Here is a 25821-nt window from a genome sequence, read left to right as displayed (position 1 = left end):
CATCTAGCAGATCTAGATGTACATCTAGATGAACATGTTCCATCTCTTTTCTTTCTCTTTCAGGTGCACATTCTATTCAAGGGAATTTCTGTCTCTTTCCCTTCTTGGTAAGGGATGCTCATCTAGGATGGCTCAGTAGGTTTTAGAAAGGGCTTGAGCTCATTCTTCACCAGGACTCTGCCATGTAATTTTAGCCACAAGTGTTAATGGGAAAGGTCATAGAGTTCAGGACACTCTTCAGTGAAAATAAAACTGGAGAAGGGCATGAGGCCAAAAATTAGGCCCTTTCTAAGTAGTGTTTGGGGACGTGGGCTTCAGCACTTCATGTGCCCCTAAGTCCTCCCCTTGCTGTAGGCCCTTCACAGCCCCTTGCTCAAACCCTCCCAGGGTACACGAGTTTGTATAGGAAGGCAGAATTGCCATTTCCTGACACCAAGCTCAGGAGAAAGTAATGCACCTCAAATAGCCTTGTTCGCTCAGTAACTGCTTATGGGCCTGTTAGTCCTTAGGGCCCTCTGTTTGCAATTGACATGCTGCAGAAAGCCAGCTGTTGATAGCAAAGGGACAATACGTTTTGTTTAGGAGGAAGACGTTGATACCAAAGGGACAGTACGTTTTGTTTAGGGGAAAGACTTACATAAAATGCTGTTAATTGCACCCTCTCTGGAAAGTCTCCTTGTCCCGATGAAGAAGGAGAACTGGGGTGGGAGAAGAAATTGTGCTGTGTGATAAAAGTTGTATATGCTTATGTCTTCTATATGGGGTAGATATCATAGTACCTGAAACACTTTTGGAATCCATTGGTTAAAATCATTGAGGGCAGAGGTGGTCATATCTGTCTAATTTGTAATAGTATACTTATTGCTCATAAAAATTGGTAACTTGAATAGCTTGTAACTTAAATGTTCACACCTATGATTGGCAGATGATTCATGTCACTGCAAATCCTTTTTTTTTTTTTTTTTTTTCCGTGCTCCGCTTCTATGTCAGCGAGTATACAAGAATCCTAACCTCCCCTTTGAATTTTCCAAACAACCTTGAAATGCTTGCATTCATTGGCAGGGGTTTCAGAATCCATGACTCCAAAAACATTACAGTTTGTTCATATATAATTCTTTAATTCTATTTTTTGTACATAGTACTATGAATTTATGCATTTTCCCATTGTAATGTTCGTGGTATAAGCAACGATTTATTCTCTTATCATTCCAGAGGCTAAAAGTCTGAAGTTAAGATGTTATAAGGGCCATGTTCTCTCAGAAGGCTCTGGGAGACAACCCCTCCATGCCTCTTCGGAGTTTCTGGTGGTTTCTGACAGTCCTTGGTATTCCTGGACTTGCAACTGCATCGCTTCAATCTCTGCCTCTATTGTACATGGCCTTCTCCTCTGAGTGTCTGTCTCTGTGTCTCTCCTCTTATTAGAAAGATGTCAATCATATTGGATTAAGGGCCCATCCTATCCCAGCATGACCTCATCTTAATTTATGTCTTAATTACATCTGCAGAAACCCTATTTCCAAATAAGCCCAGATTCACAGGTACCAGGTACAGTATTCTAGTAGGTGCTCAGTAAAGATGTGGTGGAAGAGTGAGCTAAACTTCTCAACTTGGTAAGACAGAGCCCTCTGTGTTCTGACTCCATCAGATCCTCAGCTTTATCTTCTCCCTTTCCTCTGACTCCCACTACTCCATGGATGTTAACATTTTGCTTACAATTTTCTTCATACACAAAGTATTCTAACATATGTGTGTTATTCCTTTTACTTGTGATGACCTTTCTTCATTTCTGCACCTGACTAATTCTATCTCATGTTCAGTATTCAGCTGACACATCAGCATGGAAAGCCCAGCTAACAATGCCCTCAATGCTAAGTAAATAGTTCTTATACCTTATACTTCTATATATCTATATTCTTCTTATATCTATATACATCTTATATATCTAAGTAAATGTCTCCTTATAGTTCTTATATCATCTTACACCACCCTGAACAAATATCTAACACAGTGTATTTCACATAATATTGCAATTATCTTTTCTTTCTCCATGACTGTGTCTCCAACTATTATCTCCTAAGGAAGAGGAAGATTGTTGTGGTTGAGTTCTGTTTCCCCCAAGTGAAATAAGTGGAAATTCTAGCCCTGGTACCTGTGAGTCTGGGCTTATTTGGAAATAGGGTTTTTGCAGATGTAATTAAGATGTAAATTAAGATGAGGTCATGCTGGGATAGGATGAGCCCTTAATCCAGTATGACTGACATCTTTTTAATAAGAGGAGAGACACAGAGACAGACACCCACAGAAGAAGGCCATATACAATAGAGGCAGAGATTGAAGTGATGCAGTTGCAAATCCAGGAATACCAAGGACTGTCAAAAACTACCAGAAACTTGGAGGAAGCATGGAGGGGTTCTCCCCCAGAGCTTTCAGAGAGAACGTGGCCCTGCTGACATCTTAACTGCAGACTTTTAGCCTCTGGAATGATAAGAGAATAAATTGTTGTTTGTACCTACCCAGTTTGTGGCACTTTGTTACAGCAGTTCTGGAAACTAACACAGAGCTTGTCTTATTTAATATCATATTTAAAGTATAAGAAAGAAGGGAACAACAGACACTGGGGACTCCTTGAAGGAGGGGGTGGAAGGAAGGAGAGGTTCAGAAAAACCACAACCACCAACACCACAACAACAGCAACTGTTGGGTACTATGCTTAGTACCTGGGTGACAAAATAACTGTATCCCAAACTCCTGAGTCATGAGTTTACCTGTATAACAAATTAGTATCTATACTCCTGAACCTAAAATAAAAGATAAAATATTTTTTAAAAAAAACCTTTTATACTTGTTTCCACATACCCCCTAAAAATAAAGTGTCAACATAATTTTTGGCACTTCATACACAGTCAAATGATTGTTTAATTGCCTTTTAAATTAATATGAAACCACCTAGAATGTTCCACTGCTTTCCTCCCTTCTTATTCACCATCCATCTAAATCCTACTCGGCCACATGACCCCACATAATTGCCTGTCATCCTAGTCAATCAGCTCTTTCTCCTGTGGATGCTTAAACCATTTTATTGTTTATTATGATTTTAATCCTAGATGTTTCAATGCACCACAATGCACACCTTGCCTTTCCCAAATATTTCACACATTGGAGTTCTGGAGGAAACTCTATCTAGGCTATCTAGCATTAGGTATGTATGAATCATATCACATTCAGTATATAATATAATCAAAACTACTTCTGGCATTGTCCACATTTTCAAATGATAATGATAAAAATAAGTCTCAGATTAATAAAATCGCTCGCCTATGACATCAAGACTAGGAAGGCACAGAGTCAGGGTTGGAACCCAGGCTTCTCTGGTTCCATATTGTGCTCTTTCCCTTTCTGCCTTTTAGTAAGACTTCAGAATGGTCACCATTGACCAAAGTCCTCAATTGCCCTTGCTGTCACTGAAGAAGAAATCTGAGAACTTTGACCGGTAACAAGAGCTGAGCATTACAGATATGTGGGACATGTAGACCCTGCCAACCTAGAGAGCTGGAAGCTGGAGGCTGCAGCAAACACACACAGAACCCTCTTGTCATCTCTTGTAATGAGGTCCAGCATATCCCAGCTTTCCATGGGATGGCTCACACTGATCCACTTGCCCCAAATAGCAATGCAAGTTTTAGTAAGTACAGGTTGAATTACGATCAGTAAATGGTAGCATAAAAGAATGACACTGAGGAAGTTACCCATATGCTGTCTTCATTCTTTTTCCAGTCATTATCCTGCGATTTTTCCTTCTCAGCATATACTTAACTGGCTGGAGAAGGGGACTTTTAATAATAAAAACCTAGCATTCCTAAGCTGTAAGAAAAATGTACAAATGCTATCAATTCTACCCTTCTAAAGCAAGACCATGTGTCAGAAAACATTTTGTAAACTTTTAAGAGCTACATCAAGAGCTACTGCCATTGATTTAAAAATATGTGCATGGCATTTATTGATGATTTTTATAGAACCAATAGTGGTTTGTTTCCATTCTCTTAATCTAAGTTATTTTAAATCTGTTTTTATCTTGTCAGTATTAATTTTGTTAAAATAGTGTCTTAGTCAGCTGGGGCTACGGCAACGAAGTACCACAGACAGGGTGGCTTAAGCAACAGACATTTACTTCTCACAGTTTTGCAGGCTGGAAGACCAAGATCAAGGTGCCAGCAAATTCTCCTCCTGGGGAGGGCCTCCCTTTCTGGCTTGCAGATGACTGCCTTCTCACTGTGTTCTCACACGGTGCAAAGGGAAAGCTCTGACCTCCTCCTCTGATTCTAAGGACAATGATCTCATCATGAGGGTTCCATCCCCATGACTTCATCTACACCTAATTACTTCCCAAAGGCCTCACCTTCAAATACACTGGGGATTATGACTTCAACATATACATTTGGAGGGAACAATGAACACTCAATTCATAACAAATAGAATGTGATTTGAAGCAACAGTTTTTGCTCACATAGCAAAATCCTTTCTATTCTATAAATTAAAGAGGAGATAGTGTGGAATACTTAATTCTGAATATTCATAGAGGCATAAAATGTTTATTTCATTATTCTAAAAAGCCTAAATATATGTTCTAGAAATCAGCGGAATGAGGACTCTAGGTTTTATTCCTGGCCCCAGCACTTACAAATTGTGTCATTTTGGATAGATTTCCAAACCTCTTAGAAGAGGCTCACACTGGCCAAATCTGGGACAATTTGCACATCAATACAAATGATGATAGTAGAGGATTATAGACCACTGAATAAAATAGGAATCCATGTGTCTTCAATAAATAGACGATAAGGTTATAGATACCAATAATATAGATGTAGATGAAATGATGGGGTTGCCCAATGATTTGACAACCGTCATAGAAAGAATTCATTTGGGTAAGAAACACCAATGGATGCTAAAACTAGAAAATGAAAATGGAATTTGGAACAGGATTTTGCATCTTGTCAAAGAAACTTCTCACAAAATATCTGTTAATTACAAAGGTGAAAAAAGTAATTTTAATGTAGAAAAACTGGCTGACACCAAGTGTCAAATATATTAATGAGGCAAATTGGCATCATGTGCCACCAGAAAAGAGGCAATGGGAACACAGCATTACTGATGTGAAGTTCTGGCCAAAAACACATAACTTGGATCTAATCATGGTCAAACATTGGACAAACCCAAATGGAGAGACACTGCAAAATAATTTGTCTATGATCTTCAAAAATATCAACATCAGAAAAGTCTAGGAATGGCCAAGTAGCTGGTTCAAGTTAAAGGAAATCAGAGAGATAGGACAACTTGGAGCAATGTGTGATACTGGATTGGAACTTTTTACCATAAAGAAAGTTATTAGGAAAATGATAAAACTTGAATGGCGTCTCTGGGTAAATGGGGATCCAGCAATTCTTTGCACTAATCTTATAATGTTTTTCAACTTTGAAATTGATTAAAATAATATGTAAAAACATTGTAAAAAGATAAAAACAACTCAAATTATATAAAACACTACATATTGTGATGAGAGGAAACTAGTTGTGTAAAGAATTTTGAATTAAAAATTAGATTAAATATGAATTTTGGGAGACTTTAGTTACCACTGTTATTTTTCAGAATAATAAAAGATATTTCTGTTCCTGATAGATTAATGCTAGTGCTTGTGAAACAAAATCTCAAAACTTAAAATGGCCTGTTGCTTTGATCTTCTAAATCCTAGTGTTATTTGAGAGAAGCTGAAAAGTAAATGAAATTTTATTCAATCATGTACATAGTGCATTTAATTATAGGCATTATGTAGGGGACACATGAAAGCATTCTGGTGGTATCTTTTGTGTTTCTTCTATGATAAGAACAATGGAATTGTTTTGTGCATGTAGGAGGGGATACATCTTTCCAGGGGATAATGCAATTTAGAGGCTCTTTGTGTTTTAAGTGTTTCTCAGGACTGATTAAAGCCTTGCACTTGGATTGGAAAGCGAATGCTCATCTGTCTAATGAATGTCCTTTCATTGCATGAACTTAAGTAGAGTTAGAGTCATGAGAGGATTACACAAAGGCAGGTGGCCCATGAGAAGGGCTGAGGCAAAGTTAATAGGAAAAGTCTTGGCATTTAGAGTTTGAGAGATATTTACAGAGTTATTGGAAATTAAATTTTCTTATGCTTTAATCTATAAAATTAAATATTTCTTCATTGGAATGTGCATATTTTACTCACTATTTTATCCCTATTGCCTAGAGCAGCATCAATAAATAACTGGTAGATGAATGAGTGAATTGGAAACTGAATAAATAAATAACAATGAATGATTGAAATGAATTATTGTCTTCTCTTATTGACTATTAATTTCAACCTCTCTTCTTACATTTTCAACTTTCTAGAGCAGAGAAACTACAACTACAACTAATGGGCTAAATCTAGGTTACTGCCTGTTTTTATAAATAAAGTTTTATTGGAAAACAGCCATGCCCACTTGTTTATGTATTGTCTATGGCTATGTTCATGATACAATAGCATAGCTGAGTACTTGCAACACAGACCACATGATCCATGAAGTCTACAATGCTTACTATCTGGCTCATTTCACAGAATTGTTTGCTGACGCCTGTTCTAGAGCATGACCAAGTGCTCAGGGTTTAAATAATGGTAATGCCCAAGAGAGAGAGCCTGATGGGATTTGCTATCAGGATATGATTCATAACAACAATTTCAACTTCTTAGGAACCCTTGCAGACAATTCATAAGAGAAATCTTTGTGTTTGCTCTTTATGCTTTGCATTAGGAAAGCAGGAGCTTCTCTGAGTATTTAAAAATAAGTAATTTGAAAAAGATAACTGTTTACAAAGGTGTGAGAAGGAATGGTGGCACAAAAGTGGGAAGGTCACAGGTTAGTAACTGCAGAAAGCAATAAGACTGCCCCAAAAGCTGCCAAAAAAAAGAAAGAAAATAATGAACGATGTTACTCAGAGCCCACAATTGTTGCACCACAACATTGGTGCTGTTGGACTAGCTGCTTGAGTAGGAGCCCACGACTACACATGTGCCACGAGCACAGCTGCTGCCACTACCAAAGTTGCCACCAAAAGATGTAATTAACATGCTTTTTCCTCCCTTTCACTTTCCAGGCTCCCATCAGTGGCCCCTGCCATGGCATAAGCTAACACAAAGCCAGCTGGCATTTGGTGTCTGACAGATGTAGTTTACAGGCTGCTAGCTTCAGAAGTAGAGAGAAGTAGGAACAATGATTGTAAAGGTGAGTGACAACAGGAACTACCTGTCAAATGCTCATATTTAAGTAGCTTGATCTTGAAGTTTATAGTCTCATATGAAGATCCTCTCAAGTAGTGGTGGTGGTGGTGGTGGTGGTGGTGGTGGTAGGGAAAGGCGCCATAAAAAAAGACACAATGGGAGGGAACAGTATATACGAAGTCAGAGAGTTGTGAAAGAGTATATAAAGTAAGAGAATGTGTTATCCATTGCTTGAAAATATATGATGCGTAGAGAGAAGCACTACTTGTCAAATTAGATAAAGTTGGAATGGGAGAAATAGTATATCTCATGCCTAATTTATAAATAAGAAATAGACTTCATTATGAAATTCTACCATACTTTGTTCATTTTGGGTTGGATATCCTTCACCAATAGCCAGATTTTAGCCACCTAGACCAAGTATCTGTAAAAGGGACCAAAGGAAGTTTCAGTTTTTATGTTGACTCAGATCGATTAGCAATGGCTGCCTGTAGATCTGAATGGTGCAGGATTCTGAGAAACTTCTAGGTTCTTGGGAAAGAGTACCAGGTTTGATTTACGATGCCTACTACCAGCATAGGAATGGGACAACTTGTGCTGATTTATAATAGCGTACATACCTGAGGATGTTCAATAATTTAGTCATTTTTGATGACAGCAAAAGGATTTAAGAGTATATGCTATGACAAGGTAAGTCTTCAATATATAGTTTTATAGAAAAAACAAGCAGTTTTATAGAAAAAAAAGTCTACGGTGGGTTCTTGGATTTGTCTCCAATTGTTCTTTGTTAAAAAAAATGGTGACAGCATGGATAAGTGTGGTAAGGGAACAGTTTCTTGTTGTTCTGACTCAGGCACCCTTCCTAGATTACATGCTGCATTTGTTGCACGGGATCTTGCCTGGGCAAGATACGTTGCTTTAGGACACCTCTTCAGAAATTCTTTGTATAGAAGTATAAATTTAGTCCATAAAATCTTATACGAATCAAACATATCACTTTTTAAATATGTTAACTTGATTTTTACATCGTTCCAACTATCCTGGTTGTGAGTAGGAAAGCAAAACCAAGTGAATTAAGAGCATCACAGCACATATTTCTCAGGGTGGATTTTAGAATAACAGAGACCCTGCAGAGTCCTGGGGAGGCTGATCTTATAAGACATTTACTGAGCCCTGTGCTGCTGTTGTCTTGCCTACAAGTCCTCTTTGGGTATTAGGTACACACGGTGAATTAACTGATCCACCTCATGCTGAGGTATGGAAAATTTCTGGGATTCTGTCAAGAGCGTTAAACACACACACACACACACACACACACACACACACACACACACACACACAGCTTTTCCCTGCAGCTGCTTTCTTCTTATCATCCTGGAGCCTCAACTGACAATCAAAGCACACATCCTCACGGCTCTGCTTTCATAAACCAATCTTGGTCTTTTTTCTGTTTCACAGAGGTGGCCAGAAAGGAGATAGGACTTTAGGGACCTTGACTGCTGCATTCTGGCTCATTCCCTCCAACTCTACTTCCCTAGTTTTGGAAGCTGGGGAGCACTGACTACTTGAATTGTGATGCAGGAAGAGTAAGGGTGAGAGGTGAGGGAAGCCTTTAGCATAAGAATATTCTCAACATATTTGCTTCTATAGTTTCCAAAACAATAGCCTAGCCTTTAATTACATAAGCTTTATATGGCAATGCAGAATTTTATGCAAATGCTGCAGGTCAGACATGTATTTTTTCAGCTCTCACTGTTCACTTCCTTATGTCCCTCTTTGGTTTCCCTTTCACAGAAGAGAAAATAAGTGAATGAATGATCTGGGTTAATACCTTCATTTTGTAGATGAGAAAGCAAATAGACAAACTTAACCCCCAATTCACACACTGATTTGTGGCAGAGCCAGTAAGAACCAAGTCTATGGATTCTGAGGTCAGAATATTTTCTCCACAGCTTTGCTTCTCCAAATGTTGGGAGCATGAAAAAAATGGGAAATGATTCCAATCAACATTTTACAAAAGAAGATACACAAACATCCAGCAGTGCGTTGTTAACTAACAGGTTAATTAAGTTCATTACTCTTTAGAGAAATGCAAGTTAAAACCACCAAGTTAAGCCACTCCATGCTCACTAGTACGACAGAAATAAAAGAGACAAAATGCCAACTGCTCAGAAGGATATGGAGCAATTACACCTCTTACACACTGTGATAGGAACACAAAGATGTTTGGTGATGTCATATGAATTTAAATCTGTACTTGCCATATGACTCAGCAATCCTATACTTCTAGATATTTATATGAGAAATAAAAACAGATATCCACAAAAAATTAATATAAGAATGTTTGTAACATCCATATGCATAATGACCTAAAACTTAAAACAACCTGTACCTCTATGAACAGAGGAATCAAATAAAATTCTGGTATATTCATAATTTGGAATAATGTTTGCAAGAACAAACTTCTTAAACCTATAACAGTGTGGCTGAATTTCAAAAATATGATGAGCTAAGCAAACCACACACAAACATATACACACACGTAAACACTCACACACACGTATTTTCTATAATTACATTTATATAAAGTCCGAGGACAGGAAAATATAACCAATAATAACAGAAGCTATCTCTGAGCAAAAGTGAGAGTTTAGCAAAGGGCACTAGGGAACATTCTCAGATGATAGAATTGTTCCATATTTTATTTCTGGTGTTAATGACCAGGTAGGTTCAGTTGGGTCAAATGAGTTAAAATCATGACAAACTCAATACCCAGGATTTGTACATTTTATTTTGTACAAATTATGTGTGGTAGAAAAACATCAGAAATAAAGTAATGTAACAGTGGTATTAAAAAAATGTAAGATGCCAGGCCAACTCTGGGCACACTGCCTATGAGTTTGCCCTGCTTCTCATGGAGCAGTAAAAAACAAACAGCAACAACAACAAAAGTAAGATCCTAAAATGAATCTGGGGAGAGATACAGATGTGGCTTCTTTAACTCTGCCAATCAGAGATTCTAGTAAGATAAGTCTTGGCAAAGCCGAGAAATTTGCCTGGTAATAAGCCTCCTTAGGTGTTCCTGACACAGATGTCCAGAGGACCACACTTTGAGAAAGACCACTCTTCACTTTACTGCTGAGAAATATTTTTAACACTATTTTTAATGTTTCCCTTTGATTGCCTGCTTTCTACTTCTGTGATATTGGGTAACTTTTCTCCGCATTTCAGCACTTATACCAGTCTAAAACAATCCTGTCCCATAGTCTGAATATCTGGATTGGTTTCCCTGGCCCATTAACTGGGTTTGATTATGTGAACTCTAATAAAATATTAAAAACTCTTAATTAAAACACTGGTAGGAATCCACATTCTCTTTGGTGGCACATATTTGCTTTAGGCTAGAAACCTATGTACCTGTCCTGTAATTTATATGTTGTTCTTCTGCTGCTGTTGTTTCTCAACTGGAAAGCATGAATGAGAAAATAACTCTTTGTAGGTGCAACACCCGCCAAAGAATGTTGCCCATAATATATGCTTAATAAATGGTGTTGGCTTGAATTGGAATGGATAGTTAAGAGAAAAGAAATCAATAAAGCAGCACTTTGACAGTATGAGCTTGAGAAGAGCTTCTTTATTTCAAATAAGTGAAGACACTTGAGACTTACTTTTTATAGCACATGTTATGTATCTGGCACCGTGTAGCTACTTTGTTTTCTCAGCAAATCCACATGTTTACATTATACAGTTGATGCATATTATCCTCATTCTACAGATGAGGAAATTCAGGCTTGAAGTGGCTGAGTGGCTAAGATCAAATAAATATTGCATCACTGAGATTATTTTTTCTTTTTTTTTATTATTATTATACTTTAGGTTTTAGGGTACATGTGCACAATGTGCAGGTTTGTTACATATTTATCCATGTGCCATGTTGATTTCCTGCACCCATTAACTCGTCATTTAGCATTAGGTATATCTCCTAATGCTGTCCCTTCCCCCTCCCCCAACCCCACAACAGTCCCCGGAGTGTGATGTTCCCCTTCCTGTGTCCATGAGTTCTCATTGTTCAATTCCCACCTACGAGTGAGAACATGCGGTGTTTGGTTTTTTGTCCTTGCGATAGTTTGCTGAGAGTGATGTTTTCCAGTTTCATCCATGTCCCTACAAAGGACATGAACTCATCATTTTTTATGGCTGCATAGTATTCCATGGTGTATATGTGCCACATTTTCTTAATCCAGTCTATCGTTGTTGGACATTTGGGTTGGTTCCAAGTCTTTGCTATTGTGAATAGTGCCGCAATAAACATGCGTGTGCATGTGTCTTGATAGCAGCATGATTTATAGTCCTTTGGGTATATACCCAGTAATGGGATGGCTGGGTCAAATGGTATTTCTAGTTCTAGATCCCTGAGGAATCGCCACACTGACTTCCACAATGGTTGAACTAGTTTACAGTCCCACCAACAGTGTAAAAGTGTTCCTATTTCTCCACATCCTCTCCAGCACCTGTTGCTTCCTGACTTTTTAATGATGGCCATTCTAACTGGTGTGAGATGGTATCTCACTGTGGTTTTGATTTGCATTTCTCTAATGGCCAGTGATGATGAGCATTTCTTCATGTGTTTTTTGGCTGCATATTTAAAAAAAATAATTTTGTGAGGCAGAAATAAACAACCAAAACTATTTTAGAATCTTAGAACAATAAATGTTTACTTTTTTGTGGGTCAGACTTGGCCCTGTTTTATACATATTCATATTGAAGAAAATAGACTGAAAGAGAATGCACTATCCAAGACATATTACCTTCACAGGGGAGGTCACTACTCAGCTATGCGATGGCTCTGAAGTTGCGCTGGAACATCGGATCAGCTCTTCTCCCATTGGCAACGAACAAAAATGTCTAATCTCCTTAAAGGAAATGGTGAAGCAAACATTTAGGAAAAAATAAAATACGGTCTGCTAAAAATGGCAACTGGCAAAGCTAGGATTTAAAGTCAGACATGTCTTGTTAAGGCCCTTTCACCTACCACTTAAATCATCCATTCATTCATTCACTGATTCATTAATTCAATAATTATATTTTAGTCCATAAGTAGCCGGTAGTGACGGAGAAGATGTGATTTGGACCCAGAAAGATCTGTCTCGGATTCCTATCTCTTTCATTTATTGACTATGCAATAATAGGAATTATATTCTACTGCAAAATGAAGTTGAAAATTTTAAACATTTATCCTGGAAATAATGACAGGAGTACAAACTCCACCTGTGCAAGTGTGAGATCTTACATTCACAGCTTGGATCACATGAATCCCTGGAAGTTTTCTTTATCTTTCTGGCATTTCCTCTGGTTTCTATGGGTCCAAGATTTTAGGATTCTGGAGATTAAGAATATACTAACTAAACTAAACAATTTTGGAATTGGATTTTATTTTGACACATAAACACATTAAACAAACTACCATCTACTAGAACTATCGTTTCACATTTTAAAAGATAGGATAAAGGGTATACTTAAAATTATTTGGAATACAGAGAAAAATTAAAAATCAGCACAAAATATATTTTATGTTAGTTATTAATAAGTAAAATTGATTTCTTTTTCCTTTGCAAGTTATTCAGCTAGAAATACTTTCATTTTTATCATATTATCATTAAAAGTGTTCACATAGGTATGAAGACGAAGATCAATTTTACATTCTTAATATAATTTCACTTGATATAAAATATTTTGAGAACACTGAGAGAAGCCAAAATGTGACACCTTATTACCTAAACTTCTCCTATCTGCTGGTCTAGAAAGAAAGCAGTTCAAATGTCTGGCTAGATTTTTTTGTTTTGTTAAGTTTTGAGAAAAGTGTTAGCCTGCGGCCTGATTTCCCAAAAATGAGCAGCCAGGAATGTCTGAGAAGGATGCTTGCCAGGACCTAAGAACACTTTGTCATGGAGTAAGATGATCTAAAGACCTGTGTTTTAGAAGCGTATCCTACTGAATTCAGGAGCTGAAGAGGCAACCCACTGGTGGTGATTACACAAATTGATTTTAGGTCTGATTAATTTAATTCAAAAACACTGAGTGGTGACAATGTGCCACATATTATTTTTAGGCTCTGAGAATGTGACACTATACAAAACAAGAGTCTTGCCTTGTAGATTCTAGTGATGTGGCTATAGCCACATATGTGACTACTGGATAGTTTTCTAACAAGTCCTAAAGCAGCATACCGTAACCATCATTGGTCAGCTTTCCTCTCCTTCTTCATTAACTTAGCAAAGCATTAGCAGTAGTAGCACTACAAGACTGCAAACAGTTGTTGCTTGTTTAAATCCTGCACTGTGACTTAAGAATATGTAGTCCTGTATAAATCTCATCCCGCCACTCTTCTGCTAAAGGTCCTTCCTTTAGCTACTCTGTAATCTGGTGCGCAAGGCTCTGTGGCATTTGTCCCTTGACCAAACTCTCATAGCACCACTTAGCATGCAGTAGTTTTTTTCATTTACTGCAATTGGTCAGCTTTTTTAATGTTTTGCAATCTTTGTCCATGTTTTTCCCTCTACCTGTAGTGGTCCTTCCTCTATACCTGGACATCAGCTATTCATCCTTTAGAGCTAATCTTAAAAGTCACTTCTTCAGAGGTACCATCATAAGATTTTCCTTCCCAATTGATCATTTTCTTACAGCATCCTCCACTTTTTCTTCATTACGCTTATTACTGTTTGCACATTTATCTACTTGTGCATTTTTATGTTCAGTGCGTCTCATTTTTCCAGAATAAAAACTTGAAAAGAATAAGGATATTTTATAATTTCCTTATCACCCTATACCCAGGATACAGTGCTTGGAGCCTCCAGCTTCTCTCATCTCTACTTTACATTGTATTGTGTTTCTAGCTTTTTCCTGAGGGTATTTGAAGAGTCTGACAATTTCAGTTCTAAATCTTGAAGAAGTACATGGATTTAAAATCATGTAGTGCTGATTTGTTAATAACTCTCAAGCTAGGAATATTTGAAAATGGAAGGGCCCTTGTTCAATTAGAGTCTTTGTAGAATTAGAGCCCTAATTCTACTCAAAAGAATGAGGACCTTTTCTAGTGAGATGAATGTAGAGGATCAGGATCCATTCTTCTGGTGAATAAGGATTAGCAAGATCTTGGGACTCAGTAAAGCAGAATTAAGGAGAGGTAGCGTAACCAGAGACAGTCTTGCACAAAAAAGCCAGCAATGAGTTGAAGTGTACTGACTGTAGGATCAGGCATGAATTGAGTTCTTCTGGAACTCAATTGGTTTTTGGGTTTACTATGAATCAAGAAAAATTCTGTTTCAAAGCACCATCATTTACTTCATCATCAGCACTGTCATCATTATAACAACCAAAGCTGACCTTACTGAAAGCTTTCTGCATGATAGAGACTGGGTCATGTACATTAAATGAATTACTTCATTCAATTCCACAGTGAACTTATAAGGTAGGCCTTATCTTTAGTCCCATATTAAAGATAGGAACACTGAGACTTGGAAAACTGAATTAAGTTGCTCAGTGCCATAACACTAGTAAGAGATACAACAAGAATTGGAAATCATGACTGATGCGAGCACCCATGTTCTGAACTACTGTATTTCTTTATCACTATTATTATTATTGTACTTTAAATTCTGGGATACACGTCCAGAATGTGCAGGTTTGTTACATAGGTATACATGGTGGTTTGCTACACCCATCAACACGTCATCTACATTAGGTATTTCTCTTAATGCTATCCCTGCCCTAACCCTCCATCCCCCAACAGGTCCTGGTGTGTGATGTTCCCATCCCTGGTGTCCATGTATTCTCATTGTTCAACTCCCACTTATGAGTGAGAACGTGCAGTGTTTGGTTTTCTGTTCCTGTGTTCGTTTGCTGAGAATGATGGTTTCCAGCTTCATCCATGTCCCTGCAGAGAACATGAACTCATCTTTTTTAATGGCTGCATAGTATTCCATGCTGTATATGTGCCACATTTTCTTTATCAAGTCTATCATCGATGGGCATTTGAGTTGGTTCTAAGGTTTTGCTATTATGAACAGTGCTGCAATAAACATACGTGTGCATGGATCTTTATTTTCTTTAAGACAAATGATGCTCAGCAATGATGATGGCAGCTTCAGGATCCAGGTCTAGCCTTGTGCTTTAATTCAAAGCCCTCCTGGGCAGGGACATTGGTAGCTACTGACTTATATCCTGAACTTCTCTGGGTTGGCTCAGTAACTGAAGAAGTCTTTTTTTCCACAGCAGAGTTCATCTGTGAGAAAGTAGGATTGACTTCTTGCAGCAGCAGAAGGAAGCCAGAGACTGATATTCTCAGGGGGCAGCAGACAATTGCCCCAAGGATAGGGGAAGCACTGTCTCCAAGGAACCCCTCTTCATCCTCTTACGGTTCTGAACCTTAGGAAATTATTTATTAGCTAGAACTCGAATTTATCTTACTGTATTTTGTAGCCATTGGCCATGATAAATAGTTTTTAGCAGATTTCAGGGCAATCATTATTCCTACATCTTAGTTCACTTTGAAGTTCCTATCAATGAAGAGGGAGTCCCTTTATCATTTAAATCCAGTGATATTTGATTAATGTTTCAGTTGTTCAAAAGACTCTCTTCAGAGCTCATTTATTTGATTCTTACAGCAACACTTCTAGAGGAAAGGTATTATTATTACTCTTTTCTAGATGAAAATACTGCAGATCCAAGATGCACCACAACCTGTACAAGGTAGTGTACCTAGCAAGTGGCAGAGCTAAGACTAGCTCTAATTCCAGAATCATCCAGGCTTTCTGAAGTGATCATTTCAAAGTTATTTTATCTTCATCTCATCTTTCTAATTGCTCATTGATACCTAGTGGGATATATTCTGAATCTGATATATAGTCATTTTGGCTGTGGAGGGAGAGTTTCTTCTCATGCACATACATTTACTATTTATAAAACTAGTGTGGCTAGGCTGACACAGCCAGGGTCATAATTTCTCAGGAAAATGGCAGACTAATAGAGAAAAGGTCATAAATATCATCAAATACAAGGCCTGACATTTACCAAGGACAATTGTTTTATCATAAAAGGCTCAGGTTTTTTGGAGTTTTTCCATTAAGCTTCCACAAAGCATCTTGCCTCTTTACCAAGGAAGAGGAAAACAAAGTGTGTACATGTGTGTGCGGATGGGTGAAAGGTGGGTGGGGAGTAGAGGTAACAGATGAGAAGAGGAAGACCAAAGGGGACATTCCTGGGGTTTCAGGAGTAAATTGAGCTCCTAATTCTTTGTGACCAGGGGTAGGATTAAGAGTTCAAAAGGGCAGGTCATACAAGGGCAGGGGGCCAGGCTGGGTCTTGCAGGGATGTGACCCAGGAAATGCTGGCAGACTGGGCTCCCATCCTTCCCCAGCAGGCCTCCAATTAGGATTTAATGGCCAAATGTGGAATGCATTAGGACATCTGAGCAGAAAGTCTGTGTTCAAAGGAGCCGAATCTTTTTGGCTAAGTAGAAAAACATTCCTCCCTGGCCAGTTTCCCCCTGAACCTTGCTAATTCTGGGGACCTCACTGGCAGTGGTGCCTTACAAAGCATCATTTGCAAGTGGTCTAGGCATAAACATCCTCTTTTCCTTGAAGATGACATAAAGAGAAAGCAACAGGCCCACCAGCTCTCTTTGGTATTTGGGGCAATGTGAGGAATATAAACAAATGGTTGACCCAGAATTCTTTGTGTCTGTGCATCTTGTGAATACATATCCAATTGAAAGAACCTAAGTAGACAATGCATATATGTCAATATACATGGATATATCCAAAATAGAGTTTAAATACATGTGTACCTCAGTGTCTGCATGTATTTATTTATTTGTTACTGCTGTATTTATTTATTTATTACTTTATACCCCACCTTGTCAATAATCCAAGAACTTGCCTAGGGTATACTCTTTGTGTTTGTATGTATATGTGTGCGTGCGCACATTGATACAAGTGTGTATAGACGTAAGTCAGTAAAAAGAGAAGGGGTAATATACAAATGTACAGAAGTAAATATGTGAATCTGAATCTGTGTAGACCTTACACCTCTGAGTGTGACTAAATATATGGATTTGGGAGGGTACGTTAGTGTTCATATAAATGCTTCTGGAAGTAAGGATAACACAGTGGGGAAAGGTCTGCTCCATGCAGATGAGCATGTGCAGTTGAGTATTCTGAAAGTGTGTATGCACATATGTATCAATGGATGTCTCTGTGGTGACATATTTTGCTTTGCATGTGTTGTTTTGTGTGACCATGAATGATAAATCACATCATGCACGTAGTATCTGTTGAAAGGGTGTATAGATGGGTGTGTATGGCCCTTTTGATGTCTTTGTATTTGTGTGCCACTGTGAAAGGGTGCAAATAATGTATGAATCCAACAAAGCTTGGATATGCATATGTATGATTATGTGTAATGATTTAATATGTGTAAGTCATGAATGTGTGACTACATGAATATTTATGCCTCTGGCAGGGCCTGTAAGGACATGCCTAGTTTGGGGAGCGTGAGATCCTGGATGTATCTGTGCAGTGAGTTAAAGAACCTGCCTATATCTGTGCTTGTGATTTTCCCATCCTACAACGCACAAGGATGAATACCTAAACTTCAGCTTAGAAACGAAGCTGCTTCTGCTCTGGTCTAGGCCAGCTGCTCTTTTGGAGTTTAAATAAATGACACAAGAAAATATGTCCCATTTCCACCTAACAATATGATAAAGTGCTTGTACACACACACTCACACACACACACACACATTATACACTACACTTTCTTTGGTATAAAGCAAGTGATCAAATGAATTTTATCTTGAGCATTTTAGTGCTATCATATTAGCCCTAAATTTGGGGTGACCAGCTTATCCATGTATGCCTTGGACTTTCCTTGTTTTAGCACTGAAAGCCCCCCATTCCAGAAAACTCCCCAGTCTTGTACAAACCAGGTCAGTTTGACCCCTACCTGAATTAGTTGGTGGTAGACTCCAGAACAGGGAAACTGGGTCTGGGCCATTTTTCATGCATGGAGCTCCCGGCCTCTTAAGCACAACATAGAGCATAAAAGCGTGGAAATTTGCAGCGTCATAGATCCATTTTGGAATTCAACTGTATCTCTTTCCAGATGTGTGAACATGGCAAATTTACTCAAGCTTTCTGAGCCTTAGGTTTCTTATCTGTAAAGAGAATATAATAACTACTTCACAGGGTTATTTTACAGATTAAATGAGAACATATAGATGCAAAGCATTTGACTTACTGCTCTGCATATAATATACTCTCAGTAAATAAATGGTACATTATTATTATTCATGCATTCTTACAATATTTTTCTTGAGCAATAACTACAGACAAAGTGTCTGCCAGAGGCTAAAAATATAAATATGCAGCAAACATAACTCCTGTTCTAAGATGTCTTCAGTGTACTGTGGAAGATATTAGTTAAAATTTATAAAAAACAATTACATTTTACTAATTGACAGAAGTTTTTAAAATTAAGGAATGCATCTGTGTTACGAAGGGTAGTAGTTGTGTACTCCCAGTAGTTTTTAACAAGAAGTCCTCGTCATCTTCCAAAGCAACAGCTGTTCTTGAGTAATAACTGTGGGCCTGGTGGTAGGCTGGGTGCCAGTGATACTCCATAGAGCAAAGCCACCCTTCAATGGAAAGACTGCCTCCAAAGAATGAGGAAGGACAGATGGCCACAGATTGTTCTGGAACATAACCCCAAGAGTTAGACTGCAAGAGAAGACTGAAGAGAAAATTTGAAGGTTGGGAGGGGCGGATTTGCAGCCAGTGCAGCCAGAACAATGCCTGATTCATGATGCAAAAAGCGAGGCTGTGTTCTTAAGGAGCTAAGTATTTTGCAGCTGGTGGCTTGCTCTGTACTAGGCACTGGGAAGAGATGAAGGTGGCATGTCCACCGTCAAGGTGGTCACAGTGGCTTTGGAGACACATTTGCACAAATAATTGTTATACAATGTGAGGCATGCTCTAATGAAGGTAAAGTAAGTGGAACACACTAACCTCTTGAGAGTTGTAAAAGGGTTGTCAGAGTCAAGAAAATAACAACTTAACGTTTACCTTATAGGATGGATTCACAATGCAGAAAATTGGGATGGCTGGTGTTTGGCAGTTTTAGGGCTGCGCAGGGGTTCTGCAGAAAAGAAAAGATATTCTAGGAGACAACAGAGACTGCACGGTGGCAAGAATAGAAAATCCAGGATATACGAAACCCTTTTCCAGACTGGGAAGGCTTTGAGGACAGGATCCCATCGTGTCCATTTCCTCACTGCTATACACCAGATCCACAGGTCATCAGTAAGTGTCAGTGCAGTAAATGAAGGAAAAATGTAGGGAATTGTCCAGTTATGGACACCGTAATTGCCCTGCTGAGGAGTTTGCACTTTATCTTGGAGGTAATGAGAAACCAACAAAGAATTTTAAGATGAGAAATGATGCCATCCAAATTTGCATTGCAGAAATGTCACTATGGCCTCAACAGGGCATAGCTGGGTTGGCAGAGATCAGGGAGGCAAAACCAGAGGTTGGAAGACTAATTAGAAGATGTTTTCAGACTTCCTGACGCCACGTTCAGGAGGCTGAAATGAAGAGAGTGGCAAGAAGAATGAAGGAGGGGAAAGTGATCAGCATTGCTCTCAGAAGTGAACCTCGACACCCACTCAGTCCTCAGATCTCAACTCATGTAGGAACGTTACTCTCATTCATTCCAAGAACATAATTAGAGGTCTTAGAAGGAACCATTGGGTTCCCTGAGCACATCTGATTCAGTCACATGATCACATCATGGGCAAGCAGTGTAGGTGGAGTCACAGGGGAAAAATAAAGAAAATAAAATATTGGGGTTTACAGCAGCATATTTGGGTTCTACTCCCATCTCTTCCACTTAGTAGCAACCCAAGTTTGGCCAAGTCCCTTAGCCTATTTCTTAAAATAGTTGGATTAAGTGAGAGTAGTAATGTCAGCATCATGGTATTATGGGAATTTGCTGAAGAAAATATATGTAAGAGTCTCTTTAAAACCTTTGAAAAGCCATGCAAACAGCAGGTTTTAATTATGCAGAGACACTGGGCAGGGTTGACATAGTTTCCAAGTGAAAACAATTTTTTAAAGGCTGCCCTGTTTTTCAGATCATCAGCTGGATGAGGGAGTATTCTCTTTGTCCTCAGGATTTCTGAATTCTTTCTCCGTCTTCTTCCACGGGACAGTTTTATTTCTAGAGAAAGCTCTCCCCCAGCATGGTGCATTAAAAGGGAATTAAATCAGAAGACTAACAGCTGACTTCTCCATGTCAGTACTGACTGGGTTCTTTCTGGAAAGAAGATTACACCCTGACGATTATAGCCTATGAACACACCACCTATAAAATACCCCAGGATAAAAATCTCTCTAGTGACTGTTCCTTCCATGTGTGACCCTACCTCCCTTTACACATGCTTTATTTCAATTAACATTTCACAATCCCTCTGTCCTCATTTTTTCCAAACTATCCAACCACTGACTCTCTCTTATCTTAGTAGCTCAGAGAGCACCAGAGGCCCCATTGAAGTCAGTAGAAATATGTCCTTGATTAGCAAGAATGACAAATGATGGGGAGGGTGGTGGACACAGTTTAGATGCAGCAAGTGTTTTCAACTCTACTGAAAATGGAAAGGCTTCGTCCAGAGTTTTGTGTTTTGGTTTAATCATGAATAGATGCTACAGAGTCGTGACATAACATATACAATTCCCTATTATCAAGAGAAGTGGGAGCCAGAGACTCGGTGTCACAGAAATTTATTGTTTGGGTGAAACTTGAAGGTCACTCAGTACAACTGCTTAGGAAGTGCCTTCTTTTAATACACATTTATAGAAACATCCCGTTAAGTTTCAGATACTTCACTAAGTGCTAGGCACATAATAATGAAGGCATGGTCCCCAGTATTCAAGGGGGAGGGAAGAGATTAGTTCATTCACTTCTTCATTCATTTATTCATTCAATACATATTCATTTGGCATTTACTATGTGACAGGCATGGTACCAGATAGAGATACCGTAATAAAATGTGGACCCCTTTTGCTCATGGCTCCACAGACAAATGACGAAGACATTTTAAAATATTCATGCAAATACATACACCTCTGAAATGACAAGCTATGGTAAATCTATGATAGAAACAAGGGCCTCACCTAGTCTTAATGATCAAGAAAGGCTTTCTTAGGAAGTGACACTTGGCCTAAGACCTGAAGCATGAGTGAAAATCAGTTGGCCAAGAGATTATGGGTAAGGAAAGATATTCCAGGCAGAGGGAACAGACTGGATAAAGATTCTGGAGTCAGAAAGAGATGAAAGGAGGCCAGTGTGACTGAGATTCAGGGAGGAATAAGAACAGCAGATAAAGACAAGACTGAAGAAAGCTTCGAAGCCCTGCCAAGAATGCTGCTCTTTATGTCAAGATCAGTGGGAAACCATAACGGTAGTAAGGGCTTGGGAAATGATATTTAGAGTTTGAGAGGATTACTTTGTTAGCAGTATAAAGAAAAGATCAGAAGGGGCAAGACTGGAAGTAGACAGACAGATGTGGGTGGGTTAATGTGGTTCAAATCAGAGATGACAATGCCCTGTGCTAGCATAGAGACCAAGGATAGTGACAGAAGTGACCAAACTGCAGAGAATAAATACAGTCTGACATGATAGATGCTACGTAAAGGTGAGCAACAATGCTCAAAGTGCACCCAGGTGGAGGAGGGGAGGTTTAGAGATAAGGAAGACAAACTCAGGCAGCAGAAATGTGCGTGGACCACTCAGCCAGTGGGCAGAAAAGGTCAGCTGCAGCCCTATTCATTGCCTCCTCACCTTCAGAGAGATCAGATAGGACACAAGCCCTGGCTCTTAACTCTTGGTATCTTTTACATTTTGCTTACTTAGGGGTTGTTCTTTCCTTGTTTTTTCCCCCTATAGTGATGATTTATGCTCTTTTTTGAAAATGGCAGCCTGTTCAACAGTGTCCAAGGTCTTGTTCCTATGACTGCAGATGGATTCATGGACAGAAAACCCCTGAGTGCCTTTTGACAGTCATCTACACATAATAATTACAATAGCTACTGTTTCTGGAATGCCCCGTGGACATGGGGCTTTTTGCTTAGTGTGATGGTTAATTTTACATGTCAACTTGACTGGGCCACAACATGCATAGATATTTGATCAAACATTATTCTGGGCATTTCTGTGAGGGTGTTTTGGATAAAATTAACATTTAAATCAAACTGCTAAGTGAAACAGATATTCCTCTACAGTGTGGGTGGGCCTTGTCCAATCAGTTGAAGTTCCGAATAGAACAAAGAGACGACCCATCCCCAAGTAATAGCGGAATCTCCCTGCCTGACTGTCTTTGAACTGGGACATTGGCTTTTTTTTTTTCTTGCCTTCAGACTTGAACTTAACTTTGGCTCTTCCTGGGACTTGATTCTGATAAGCTCCCCTGGGTCTCCAGCTTGCTGACCTACCGTACACATCTTGGGACTTGCCAGACACCATATTTGCTTGAGCCTGTTCATTATAATAAATCTCTCTTCTCTCTCTCTTTATATATATTCCATTAGTTTAGTTTCTCTAGAGTATTTCAGTGTTTTGCATCCTTATAACAACTCTGTATGGTAGGTATTAGGTTGGTGTAAAAATAATTGTGGCTTTTGGCATTAAAAGTAATGGCAAGAAACCACAATTACTTTTGCACCAACCTAATATTATTGTTCCTATTTCACAGCTGAGGAAGTGAAGGCCAAGAAGAGTTAAATCACTTTTTTTTTTGGTCACATGAATCATACTTGACAGAATCATAATGAATGTCTTAGTCTAACTCCAAGCTCTCTTGTGATATGATGTACTGACTCTTCAAAAGAAGGAAGACTAACAAGGTCATTAAAACCAAGGAGAGACTGAGAAACTTCTACAGACTAGAGAAGAATGGAGAAACATGACAACTAAATGTAATATGGCACCCTGGATTGGATCCTTGGACAGAAAGATGACATTAAAGAAAAATTCAAATAAAGCATGGAGTTTACTTAAGAGCAATGTACCAATGTCAATTTCTTAGTTTGAACAAGTGTGTCATGGTGAGGTAAAATGTTTATAGTGGGAGAAACTAGGTGAGGGGTATCAGGGAACACTCAGCAATGTCTGCAAATTGTTTTGTAATTGTTAAACTCTTCTAAAATAAAAATTTTATGATAAAAAGGACGCTATGTTGGAATAGGAGAATAGTTCATGAGGTACTGTTCATCTAGGAAGTTTATTTGTATCTATAAAAAATATACATTTTTATGTTTACGTGCATTATTTTAAATATAAAATATGCTGTATATGCATATAAAATATGCTGTATATGCAGCATTTCTTTTGAAAGACTGAATTATTTAATTTTACAGATTAGGAAAGGGAGACAAATTTCTGACATGCATAACAGAATTGTCATATCTGAGCCAACATTTAAAAGCATGACTGTACCACCACAGAGCCGTGTTTTTTTTTTCTGATGAGGGGCTATGCTTTGCTATGTTGTAGAATGCAGAAACCATGTGTTTCTCCATATCACTTCATTTATCAAGGTTCAATTTGAAATTCTCAATTTCCATGAAGCTTTTTCCAATTACTTTATTTAATGTTGAACTTATTTTTTTGTGGCTTCTGTGACTTTTATGGTCTCTGTTGGAATCAAGGGAACCCAATAATTAGTGCCTCTAATGTCAAATTAAGGACCTTAAGACAAGAGAGTTAAGCAGATATAAGTCTAAAATATCACCTTTGGAGAATGGGGCTGTTATTTGTGAGCAAGTGAACATACAAACTCTGACCTTTAGGATTAAATTTATCTAGACCAGCCTACTCATAGGCAATGGTGGGTAAAAACCAAAGGATGGAGGTGCATGATAAGGCTCTTTATGGCAGGTAACATCCTGAAGAGAAAAAGGCTACTGGCCTGGGCTGCACTTGCCCAGTTTTTCCTTCCAAGCTCACCAATCAGATGTAAGAAGGTAGAGAGAGCCAGAAGCATTATTTCACCTGGTCTCCCTGAAAATGAAAATAAATGGGGAGAAACATCTCTCTCCAAAAGTCTCAAATACACATTTTGAACATTCTGTAAGTGACCCTGTTTTCCCTCTAATGTTAGTCACATGTATACAGATTGGTTCCCAACATAGATCATAAGCTACTGGAAGGTAGAGATTATTAATTGCCCACTGTACCTGGCTTGGTATCTGACTGGCAGACAGATTTACATAATAGCACTGGGCTCTGGAGTCAAGACTCAAGGGTTTAAATCTGATCTTTGCCATTTATTACATTTGTGATCTTGGTTGACTTAATCTCTCTAAACTCAGGTTACTTGCCTGTCGAATAAGTATATCTTTTTTTCTGAATTGCTTTGAACATCAATTGAAACCATCTCTATTAAATGTCTGGAACATAGCAAGTGCTAATTAAGTGTTATTCCCTTTTGCTCTTACTAATCCATGTCAATAAACACTTACTAACTTTTAGGGATTTCCTTTTTAAAAGAGCTAAGCCTCAAAGTTTCCTCATTTATGTAAAAACTAATAATAGGTATAAGAGTCATCAAACCAATTAAAAAGAGGAATGTGTAAAGTGCCTAGCTAAGTGCCTGGCACATCAATAGGGAGCAAAAATAGTCCATGTAGAAATACTGGTTAGATACTTAGCTTTCCTTTGTGCCCTTATTGTTCTAGTTATTACTATAGAGAAATAGAAGAGAAAGCTGTCTGCCCAGAAGAGCTTAATGTCTGTAGTCCTTAACATTTGGTTAATCCAAAGAAGTATGAATGAGTTTGCCTGTAAGGTACAGAGTATATGTCTTTTTAATCAGATCTGTTTCTTAATGTCCTAATGGGTAGACTATCTGGAATCATTAATCTCTGCAATGTACTTTATGTTCATGTTAGCAGAGGGCAAATTTGAGTGCATTTTTAACAAACCCAATCAGCAAATATAATCATATCCACTCTAGAAATGGCCAAGCCATTATCCTGTTAGGAAACCATAAAATAGAATGTCATGCTTCACAGATTTAGACTGTAGAAATTTGGGTTGCTGTCTCTTTAGTGAAAGGTTTGTTTATTTAAGTTCATGACTAGCACTGAAACATTCTGTCATCAAAACATGTAGCAAAAAAGTTATCTCAACTTGTGGAGCAAATGAAATATATATTCAGACCCATACTTTTATACATTTTTGGAGGATGTGGGGAACCCATAATGGTAAAAACCTGTTCCTTGAAGAGAAAATATCTGAACGAGAAGAGGAATTTCTCATGAGAGAGTTTAGCTGATGATAGCTTTTCCAAATACCCTATGGCAAAGGCTGGTGATGTGTTTTACAGCAGCGGCTCTTTAAGAGATAAAGATGATTTCTACTGAGTGACTGTTTTTGTTTCCTGAATCCCACAAAGAATATTTATATCACTTCAAGATGTGAAAGCCAGGATGGGAG

This window comes from Nomascus leucogenys, chromosome 16 (genome assembly GCF_006542625.1).
Source record: "Nomascus leucogenys isolate Asia chromosome 16, Asia_NLE_v1, whole genome shotgun sequence".
Taxonomy (NCBI): domain Eukaryota; kingdom Metazoa; phylum Chordata; class Mammalia; order Primates; family Hylobatidae; genus Nomascus; species Nomascus leucogenys.
Note: the sequence above shows the minus strand (reverse complement) of the source record.